Here is an 11,571-nt window from a genome sequence, read left to right on the forward strand (position 1 = left end):
CTGCTTGGGATTCTGTGTCTCCCTCTCTCTCTGCCCCTCCCCCACTCGTGCTCTGTCTCTCAAAAATGAATAAACATTGAAAAAAATTGAAAGAAATGAAACAGAAAAAGAAATTTACCTACTTCTTACGAGAGCAGATCCATATAGTTTTTAATCTGAATGACAGAAGTTTGAGAAATCGAAGTAAACAGGGCTGATTTCACTTATGGTGTTAAATTCACTCCCATGGCTATGATTTCCCTTTGTCTTCAAAGACAAATATCACTAACACTAATGACACATTGGCGGTGCTTTGGCCTCAAACTGTCTTTCCAGTAATCCTTCACCATTACAGGAAAAAAAACCCCAACATTTTAGCCAAACTTCAATGTGAACTTTGGAAATAACTCTAATTTCGTTTTTTTTTTCTTTGTTATACACGTCATCCCTAAACCAATTACCTTGAAAAAATTACATTTATGTGAAACAGTAATACAAATACACCAGTTAAAACAGAACTAACCTACTACACTTTAATTGTAAAAAAAAAAAAAAAATCTTATTTATCTTTCCACTAGATTAGTATAAGCCATGTTGATAATATCATAAAACAGAATAAATGGCAGATAGTCATAACATATCAAAGCTCGGCATTCTTAAATTCATAAATACAGACATTAAATAAAACCAAAATTAGATTTATTATAGATAATTACATGGATATTATTAGAAATAAAAGTGATTAAAATTCTGTATTCCATGGAAGCAGCTTTGAATATTCTTACCATTTGACTTATTTCCTGACAATATTTGAGGGATGAAACGAGGATAAGAAAGGGAGTCGTTACAATAGCAGCAACAACACTAAGAAGGCCAATACTCACATAGCGTGGACCCTGTTACCCTGGTAGATGCTGTTCTAAATGCTCTGCAAAGATGTGGACTAAAGGGGCCCTTGCACACAGTTGGTGGGAATGTAAACTGATGCAGCCACTATGGAAAAAAGTATGGAGGTTCCACAAAAACTAAAAACAGAACTACTATACGATCTAGCAATCCCACTTCTGCATATATATCCACAGGAACGGCAATCAGGACCGTGAAGAGATATCCACACTGCTACGTTCACTGCAGAATTAGTCACAATAGCCAGGACATAGAAGAACCTAAAGGTCCATCAGTGGATGAATGGGTAAAGAGAATATTATATGATATATATGAACGTATATATTATAGAACTCATGGAAGCAGCAGAATGGTGGTCAACAGGGGCTGGGGAGAGTGGAAAATGGAAAGGTATTAGTCAAAAGGCACAAAATTTATATAAGATAAATTCTACAGGCATACTGTACAACCTGGTAACTACAGTTAACAGCACTGTATTGTATACTTAAGAATTTGCTAAGAGGTTTGATCTCTTTTTTTTTTTAAGTTTATTTATTTTGAGAGAGAGGGCAAATGTGCATGAGCGTGGGGAGGGGCAGACAGAGAGGGAGAGAGAGAATCCCAAGCAGGCTCTGTGCTGTCAGTGCAGAGCCCAACAAGGGGATTGATCCCACAAACCATGAGATCATAACCCGAGCCAAAGTCAAGAGTTGAATGCTTAAGTGACTGAGCCACCCAGATGCCCCAACAGGTTTGATCATATGTTGTATTCGTATTACTACCACTCATTAATAATAATGATGATGATGATGATGATAATGAGAGCGAGAGGAAAACATAAAATAAGTGTTTTGAAAAATTAACCTATTTATGGAATACCTCACAACAACACTGTGAGCCATGCATTTGCTGTCAGCCCCATTTAGTGATGGCACAATGGAGACAGAAATGTACATCAGCCCTGGTCGCACAGCGGGTCAGTGGCAGAGGCAGGATCTGAACGCAGGCAGCTTTCTCCAGAAACCAGCCCTTAACCACGACACCACAGCTCTCTCAGAGGCAGGATCCTATCTGTAAGAACAGCTTCAACAATCTCGTTCACCAATAAGTTTATAATGAGTGTGGTGTTATACTGTTGAAATATCACTATTTCATGGAGGCCGTCCTACATGGAGGTGTCCTCCTATATAATTCCTCAGCATGTTCACAGACTTTAGAATATTAACAAGTAACTTTAAGCTATAAAACAATTTATACATAGATGAAGGATTTCCTGTGATATAACAGTAACCACAGCAACAGAGTAAGATAGGTTTGCAAAGTGAAAAGTATCCTAAGGTATTTTATGCCCTCACGAAGAAGCCTCCTCTCAATTTACAATAAGGACATAACCAGTAGCAGCAAAATCATAGTAAATTTTCATAATGGATTGTATTACTATCCAGATGAGCAATATTTCAGCTTAGCCTTTTTATTTCCAAAAGAACAAGGGTGATATTCAAACCTATCCAATTTACATCTCAATAATAGGAATGCTTAATTTGCTCAACATTTTATACTAAATCTTGGATAAGGTAACATCTTAAATAAATCACGATATGGACATAAGTTCAATGTGGAAAATATGCAATTAGAATACAGTTCTAACAAGAGCACATGCATCCCATGTAAGTATAAAGTACAGATGGGCAGTCAGTATACGGCACAGTCATAATTAACTTTGGATATATTTCCTTAAGAAATAGATTTGTTTTGCTTGGTTTTGTTTTTGTAGATCAAAACTTACTGTGACAACGAGGCTTTACTGGAAAAATAACGTGGCAAATCCATTTATAATACCTATTGGCAAAGGAACTATAAGATTGCTTAAGTAAATAAATGTTATTTAAAGACCGCCAGTACCGTATATAGGATTAATAAAGAGGAATATTGAGCAATGCTCTGCTTTTGCTACAGGGGTGTGTACAGTCCTGTTCTCCTCAACTGTATCAATGGCCTGGATATAAATTAAAGCAGGTTATTACTTTGCAAATATGTGGATGACAGAATCAGAATACAAAATTCAGATAGTTTAGTACAATGTACTGATCTTATCAAGCTGAACTTTAATAGAAATAACTGTGCTCAAGTTCCAAAACAAAACAAAACAAAACACCTTTACAAGTAGAAGGACTAAGGAGATTAGGTGGTAATAGACAACAGCTCTCACATAAATCCACAACGCATGACCATCAAAAGAGTCAATACTGTCTTAGGTCTATAGTGGCTGTGCAACACTCAAGAATAAATGCGAGGATCGCCTGTCTGTTGTATCACGGCACACCGCAAGTACCACGGCATTGCATTTCAACAAGGACACGTGAACCTAAAGACGTTCAGAGGAAAACAGCCAGAATGATGATGGAATGTTAAAACCATGTTCCATGCGGAGTATGTCACCCTGAAGCAAAGTTCCCCAAGGTCAGGGGCTGACCACGCCTTGGTTTTGTCACCAATACTGCAGACACAGTAGGGGCAGAGTGACTGTATAAATGTATAAATGAACAAGTTAATGTATCTAAATGTGTAGAAGAGAATACTCAGGCATGACAAGATGGAAAATCTTCAAATATTTGAAGCAGCATATAGAAGGATACAAGTTATTCTATTTGGCCTCAAGAGTGGAACCAGGACCAAAGTATGGAAGCCACAGGAATGCAAATTTCAACTTAACCAAAAGAAGACCATTGTGCTATTTAGAGTCTAGGATGAAATGCTCAGGTTCCTCAGCCTAGAAGGGAACAAAGCACGAGGGAGTTTAGATGTGTTGACATCAGGGAAAACAGCTCCCTGGTAGCTGGAACCCAGAGGCAGAGACAGGCAGCTCTGAACCGGGCACCGTCTCCCAAGTGAAGCTGTTGACTTGATGATGCTGAGTTTGGTTCGAGGTGTCAGTGCTTACAAGCACTCCCTAAAGTGGAAGTATTTGGACTGTTTGTAGAAGTGCTTCCAGAGCGATGGCAGAAGGCTGAGGTGTGAAATGACTACAGTGCAGGAAGAGTGGAGCTTTCCAGATCCAGCCCTGAGAGGTGCAGACAGGTGCTCATCAGGGAGGGGCTGGCAGAGAAGTGCAGGAGATGAGGAGACATGCTGCGCCTGCCCTGCCCCAGGAGGGCTGCCAAGCTGCTTAAACACTTTCACACTGGATAATTAGGTTGTAAGTTTGCATGTGGTCTCTTTCTACCAACCTGTAAATCCCTGAAGGTAAAATGTTTAAGGTTCCTTCTAACCCTGGAATTTTGTTACTATCAAAATATCAAAACAGAAGTCAGAAAGGCTAAAATGGGGGCACCTGGGTGGCTAAGTCAGTTGAGCATCTGACTCTTCTTTAAATTTTTTTAAATGTTTACTTTTTGAGAGAGAGAGAGAGAGAGAGAGAGAGAGAGAGAGAGAGAGAATGAGCAGGGGAGGAGCAGAGAGAGAGGGAGACACAGAATCTGAAGCAGGCTCCAGGCTCTGAGCTGTCAGCACAGAGTCCGACATGGAGCTCAAGCTCATAAACAGTGAGATCATGACTTGAGACGAAGTCAGATGCTCAACCAACTGAGCCACCCAGACGCCACAGAGTTTTAAAAGATACATAAAGAGAACTCCTCTAAGGAAAAAGAAAAAAAAAAAGTATAAACTAATTATAAAAGTCATCCTTCCTGAGAAGATATGCCACTGAGCCGAAGGACGGCAGAGGAAAATGGCTTAGAGATAAAAACGTAAGATGACCAAGCATAAGGATTTGATTAAAGAAATGCCAGGTGTGACAGAACTCAAAATACCATGTGACTATTACAGTCATTATCTGGGAAATAAATCTCTGTGGATTACTTAGCACATTCTACTGAACAGTACAAACATAAAGGTCAAGATGCTAAAAGAAGTAATGATTGAGAAGGTAGTATTGATTGAGAAGCTTTAGGGAAAAATACAAATCATGTGAAGAAACAGAGACTGCTGCCCTTAGGTCTGGAGGTAGCAGGACTAGTGAAATACGTAAACGGAAATTATTGAAGAATACTTATTTTATATTCTGTAAAACACTTTTTGCATCTCAATATATATCTGTTGTATACATGAGTGTCAGAAGATCCTGAAAATACCCTCTGTCTTCTCCTATAGGGACATTCTAATCATAGTTTAACACCCCCTAGACATGTAAGATGTATCTGAATTTTATAGAGTGATTACCTAAATAGCCTGACAAAGGCGAGTTACCTGAACGTGCCTAGCTTTAGTGGGCGATGGCAACGAGAGAAGAAAGTCATGAGAGTGTGTTATTCGGAAAGGTAGACAGAAGTCTGGCAGGATCAGTGTTGAAATAGCTCTTACACGCATATCCAAGTGCCCTGGGGAAATCCTAAACCAGTGTGACAATGATGGGGAAAATGACACAGTGAGTGCAGTTCCCAACTGAGGGAAAGTCCCTAAGTGCAAAATCTGGCAAAGAGCCATGTTTTGTCCTTCACAAACCATTTTAGGGTCTCTTTTAAAAATATTTTAATGGTCCTTGTAAAATGCTTTATACCACATATGTTAATTTCTATATATACTTTAATATACATATGCATAAAATTTACAAGTATCTAGAACTCTGAATATATTTAAATTGTGCCTTTAAATTTGTATTTACACGTCAAATATATAAATGTCAAATAATATATATAAAATTTCTAAACATAAAAGTATTTTTAAGGATGATCTCTAGTTTAACAACAGCAAGGGAACTCTGCTGTACACTAAATAAATGTTTATGAAAAGAAGGTCAGACACTAAACTTCATTGAAAAAGGACATGTGTCTGAGCTTTGAATATCAAGCTTTGAATCTACAAAGACAATTCATCTATTTTCCAGATTTGTGAACTGTGAGTGATGAAATCTCAAGCTTGCATTAATGGAAAGATACCTAGCATAAAAAGAGCCGTATCGAAGTTTCAGGTGGTTTTGCTATTGTTTACATGAAAAGAAAAGCAAATGAACCCAGTAAGGATTTCAGGCAATGCTCCACAAATGTAATTAACAATTACTCTGTGTCTGCTCCATTTCTATGCAATGAGAATATAGTCAAGATGTGTCCATGGTGGCTTTTTGCTTTATTCTCACCAATTAACAGACTATTGGATATGACAGTAATTAGACACCTCAGCTGGAAGGAGATCATTATGTCTTCATGAGATGATTAAAAACAACAAAAAAGTGTGCTTCTTGCAAAATATTAGCATGTACTTCAAGTTACAATAGTACAATTTATTTTGTCTCCTCATTGTGCTTTGTCAGCCCATATTAAGAAAATAAAATCTGCAATCAAAATATGCCTTAGAAAATTATACCATCTAAGTGTAAAATAACAGTTTTAATGAATCAACTGTAAGGTTTGGTTATATTTATTTTGAGAATGTTCACTCATGCTTCCCTGATGAGTTACAGTCATCACACAATATTATAAATATTACAGTGGTACAATTCACATTCACCAAAAATGTGTTTCTGTACTATTAATTCAGGCCACCTCCCAATGTTTAGCTTATTCAATAGCTATTAGATGGATTTGCTTTAGGCCTGGACCCAAATCTAACTATGAACACCCCTGGCAGGCACATACATTTGCAGAGTGAGGACAGAGAGCAGGCAAGGAATCTGAGGAATGCACACCCCACCCCAGCTAAGGCCAAAGATCTCCCAGCATAGCTTTCTTTGGGTTAAAATTTTGTTACCCTAAAGCTGATGTTTCATTGCATACGTCAGGTGGAAAGATAGGAACCAACACCTCCCCTCATGCTCCCCATGAATCGAGCATCAAATAGGCTAGCAGAAGGCGTGGCTTGGAGGAACTGGAAAACACAAGACAGAACCGGCATGGGAAAGAAGAGAGAGACCAAGAATGAACTAGAAAACCCTGCTAGTCAAGGGGCATCTGAGTGAAAAGGTTTGTTCACATTCATCTGCTCTAACTCATTAGTCATTCATTCAGGAGGCACTTCCTGCTAGCAATGGAGATCAAACTTTACCTCCTGCAATTCTGTCCTTGTGTATTTCAAAACAGAAGCCATCACTCAGAAGCACCACCGCTTACTGTCCAATCTACAAATATGATTGCATGCGAACTTGTCCTTCTGTCCTTCCCTTCTGAGATAGTACAATAGGTTTCCCCACACACACTTTTTTTTTTATTATGTAAAGCCTAGATACTCACACTCTCTGGATGCCACCCCCACTGCCTTCTAAAGATCTCGCTCTGTGGAGTATCCCACAGCAACCAGCATATGGTACAGTAAGTCCCTATTTATGTGTCTTATGGTAAACCCACTTAGGGGTTACTATCACTTACTTTAGTCATATTTGTTACTCAGTACCTAAGATACTTTGGCTCGTAATATTCAGTCAATGAATACTGGCTGAATAAATGGATTTAGCAACGTCTGCAACTTCTGCCCCATTCCTGCCACTACCATTGCTATTAACTCATCGAATACCACATATATATTATTTATAAAAAGAATAAAATGTACACTGCAACCCTGTGATGAGCATAAAATTGTTCTCTAAGACACTCTACACATTTATACTCCCCCCCCGCTATGAAATACTCACTAGTTTTTAAGCTGTAACTGTACCTTTCTTATACTATAGAGGTGAAATGGTGTAGAGTCAAGCAGATCTGAGCAACAATATGGCTTTTTTCCTGTATCTTCTATCAGTTTATTTGTATAGCACAAAAATTGCTATTCCTCTGAATTGAAGCAAGAGAAAGCCTTACATAATATTACACTATTTTGATATACCTTGACATATACATTATGTAACAGCATTTTCCTTTGCTATACTTTGCAATATAATAGAGAATGCTTTTTTAAAGTCAGCAACATCAGCAGGAATAAGACTGTTAAATGAATCTCCTAGGAAGACAGAGCTCTTCCATTTAAAGACCAAGAGTTTTTCCATAACAATTGCATATGTTTTCCCTGGAATTATTAAGTTGCAATGATCAGGTGATTGCATTTTTAAGCAATAAAGAAAAAAAATACAGGAGATACCTACCTAGAACCTTGGGCTGCTTTTTTATTATTTTTTTTAATGTGATGACACTGTAAGTTACATTTTTAACATAAGAATGAATTTTTGTTACTACAGTACTATGATAAAATAGAAAACCATAATAACAAAGAAGTAATAATACTACCAGGAGTAATAATATGACCTAAAACTTATTAAGTGCTTAACATTAATGGAACTGTCCTGAGGGCTTTCTATGGATTAGTGCATCTCAACCTCAGGGCAGCCCAATGACCCATCCACGATCATTACCAATATTTATTAAACACAAAGAATCTGAGACCCAGAAATCTGAAGGCATTACTCTGTATACCACCTGATTAGTGGTAGACCCAGGGTTTAAACCCATGCTCTCAACATTAAACACTATTCTTTCTTGCCTTAATGATTTAATGTGAATAAAAATAAAATACTGTTCTATCCCTCTTTTTCTCTAAAACTAGAATACTTTTTGGGGCGTCTGGGTGGCTCAGTCGATTAAGTGTCTGACTTCGACTCAGGTCATAATCTCATGGTTCGTGGGTTCAAGCCCCACAGCAGGCTCTGGGCTGACAGCTCAGGGCCTGGAGCCTGCTTTGGATTCTGTGTCTCCCTCTCTCTCTGCCCCTCCCCTGCTTGTGCTCTGTCTCTCTCGGTCTCTCGAAAAAATACTGGAATACTTTTCAACTATTGGGAGCACATTTCAGCATAGGGATGACAGAAATTACAAGCCACTCAAATCTCAATATCGTAAGGAGAGGATCTTATGAAGCGTGTATTCAGTCTTACCAACACACGATAATGGCAAGTTTTCTGACAACTGCCAAAAACCTACTACTGTATGACTGAGTCAGAAATAAACAACCATTTTAACGCTACTCAACAACGGGGCTGCCAAACCAGTTTCTGCATTTTCTTTACATTAAATAATACACTCAAATAATCTATGAGTCAGCTTATGATAAATCAAATATTTTAAATACTTCTATAATTATATGGTAAGCCCAGACACATTGCTTTTCAGAGAGAGGTGACCAGAAGCAAATCTACTCTCCTGTGCTCAGGAAAGCAAAGGTTTTTTTGTGAGTAAGCTCTGAATCTAAATAAGCCTCACTCCAAAAAGAGTTTTATTGCAGACTGATAATCCCTGAGGTTTATAATAAAAATGCTGACATAGCCTTAGCTACAGCCTAACAAATGCAAAGCTATAATGTTTGCCTGTCAGAAATTCCTGTTTATTTCCAATGTCCTAACAGATGTGCTTTACTGCCTTTAAATTCCCTCCAAAAGTTAATTGCTTGTCTATCAAAAAGATAAACATCTTGTTTTAGGCTTTGGGGATATTACATGTGGGGAGAAAAACCAATACTCCAGCAATACATTGTGTCCAAAATGCATTTGCGGTAAGAAAGCCAAACTCTCTCAGAGCGTTAGAATGCTCCTAGGAAGGAAGAGCCAGATTATCCCAAGGTCTTAAAAAGTATAGGAGTCCCCATATCACAACATTAAAATATTTAATACACTTAGATTTCATTATACCAATAAGGCCTAGCGCACTGCAACATGCATGACGGCAACATATATTTTTTACAAAACAAATTTCAAAATGAAGGTGGCATTCTTGTAGACTCCTGGAATTAAATAATGCTTCAGACAAAATGGACCTTCATCATATCTGGTCCAGTATTTTTCAAACTATAAATCCTGACACATTAATGAGTTGCAGACTTTAAAAAATAAATAAAGTGAAATAGAAACTATCAGAAATTTACATTTAGTAAGAGTATATATCATTTTAGGAAACTTTTCTGTCAAGTAAACATACACACAGGCATGCTACATTGTGATGTAAAATATATTTCTTACTGTGAGGTACTATTAAAAAACAAAATTTTTCTTCTACTGCCACCCCTTTATATTGCCGTAAAGTGCTAACATCACAGGGACGTTAAATTAAATGTATACTGTAAAGGTGGATAATGACCACCACCCCCGACATTTTTCAATATCCCCTCTTATAAAGTTGTGTCTAAAAAGTGTGAAGCACCAGCCTGAGCAAAATGGCAGGTACAATAAAGGTATGTTCAGATGATCAGCAGCTTGCCTAGAAAAGGATTTTTTTTAGAAGAACACAGACAGAATAAATTTAGAAAAAGCACATATGCTGCTTTAGAGAATATACAGTAACAGGAAGATCTCATTGTCCAGAGAGCTGGTTTAAACAGAAAATACGTAAATAGCCTCAGGAACGTAGACTTTTAGAATCAACCATTCAAAGGAACTAAGATGTTGGAAAATAAATCTCTCAGCTAACGATTAACATTAAAAAGGAAAATTATGACTTTAACACATGAGTCCTAATACCACTGTTAGATTGGATGGATGACAAAACTGCCTGGATCCGGATGTGTAAAATAACAACACGGAATTGTTACTTATCTGAGTTTTCCATCCATATAAACATACACACACACTCTGTGTCTTTTTTTTTTTTTTTTTTTTTTTTTTTTAACTCTCTCTCTCTTTCCAGACAAGACAAGACAGGCAGGCAGGCAGGCAGGCAAGGAGATTAAAGCATGTTTACAAAACATGGTTCCTCCACATCCATTCTACAGCTTCCTTTTTCACTATACAATGTGGTATGGTCATCCTTCATACAGTCCTCATTCATTCTAATGAGTGTATGCTTTCCATTGTATATATGTTCTACAAATATGTAATAAGTATGGAGGGTACTTTCTTTTTCCAGTTTTATGCTTTTTCCAAGTACAAAGGTAATAGTCGCACATTGATTGTGATATATACCATTATAACCTTATGTAATGTTTTAAATAACATACTATCCCTTGATTTATCTACTCTGCACACTGCATTTTGTTTGTCTCCAATGGCAAATTAGGAAGTAAGGGTACTCATATCAATTCCTGTCTTCTTTCCTACTCCACCTCCTGACGTTTGGCAGTGGTATTTTATTTTTTCCTCTTCCATTAGTTCCACCTTATAACTGTAAGGAATATTTAAATTTTCTATGGTTTGACCAACTTTAAATTAACCCCTGCTTCAATGCAAGATGAAGGAGCAATGCACATAGACTGCCTCTACATGGCCTGGGTCCTAGCTCTTTTGATTATCACGAGCTATGTTATTTTTACAACATCGAGACAATAATTCGGTCTCCAAGCCTGTGTGTATTATTTGGTTGTACAGTTTGCTTGTGTACAATGTTCTGTATACAAATTAGAATCCAATGTAAGCAACAGTCTAGCACTATGCCTATTTGAATGCCCTTCATCACAGAATCAAGTAGTATGGTTAGACCTTTAGGAAAGGAATTTTCATCCTGACCCTGGAATCTTGCTTCATGAAGGAGAATTTTCAAAGCTTCAGGTCTCAGCAGATTTAATTTTCTTAGTTTTCCAAGTTCTTTTTAGGTTATAGGATTCATCCAACACTCTTTCTCCTATGTTTCATATTGTCCTTTCACTCAACAATTTTGGGGACATCACTCAATATATTTTCATATAGACATGCTTTATCAAGCTTTGCATTCCTCTGGAGTATGATTAAAAATTAGGTACAGAATTCTATATTTAATTTTTTCTCAAGTCTTTGAAAAATATTGCATGGATGTCTCCCAGGATCCAGTG

At 37.4% G+C, this 11,571-nt stretch overlaps 1 protein-coding gene across 2 annotated transcripts in view; it reads right to left on the minus strand.

The window, feature by feature from the left end:
- The window catches only part of PRKN (parkin RBR E3 ubiquitin protein ligase), a 1,360,952-nt gene that overhangs the window by 1,245,514 nt on the left and 103,867 nt on the right, over positions 1-11,571 (minus strand). The gene's annotated exons all lie outside the window — the stretch shown is intronic.

The sequence above is a fragment of the Neofelis nebulosa genome, chromosome 6 (genome assembly GCF_028018385.1).
Source record: "Neofelis nebulosa isolate mNeoNeb1 chromosome 6, mNeoNeb1.pri, whole genome shotgun sequence".
In the NCBI taxonomy this organism is placed as follows: Eukaryota; Metazoa; Chordata; class Mammalia; order Carnivora; family Felidae; genus Neofelis; species Neofelis nebulosa.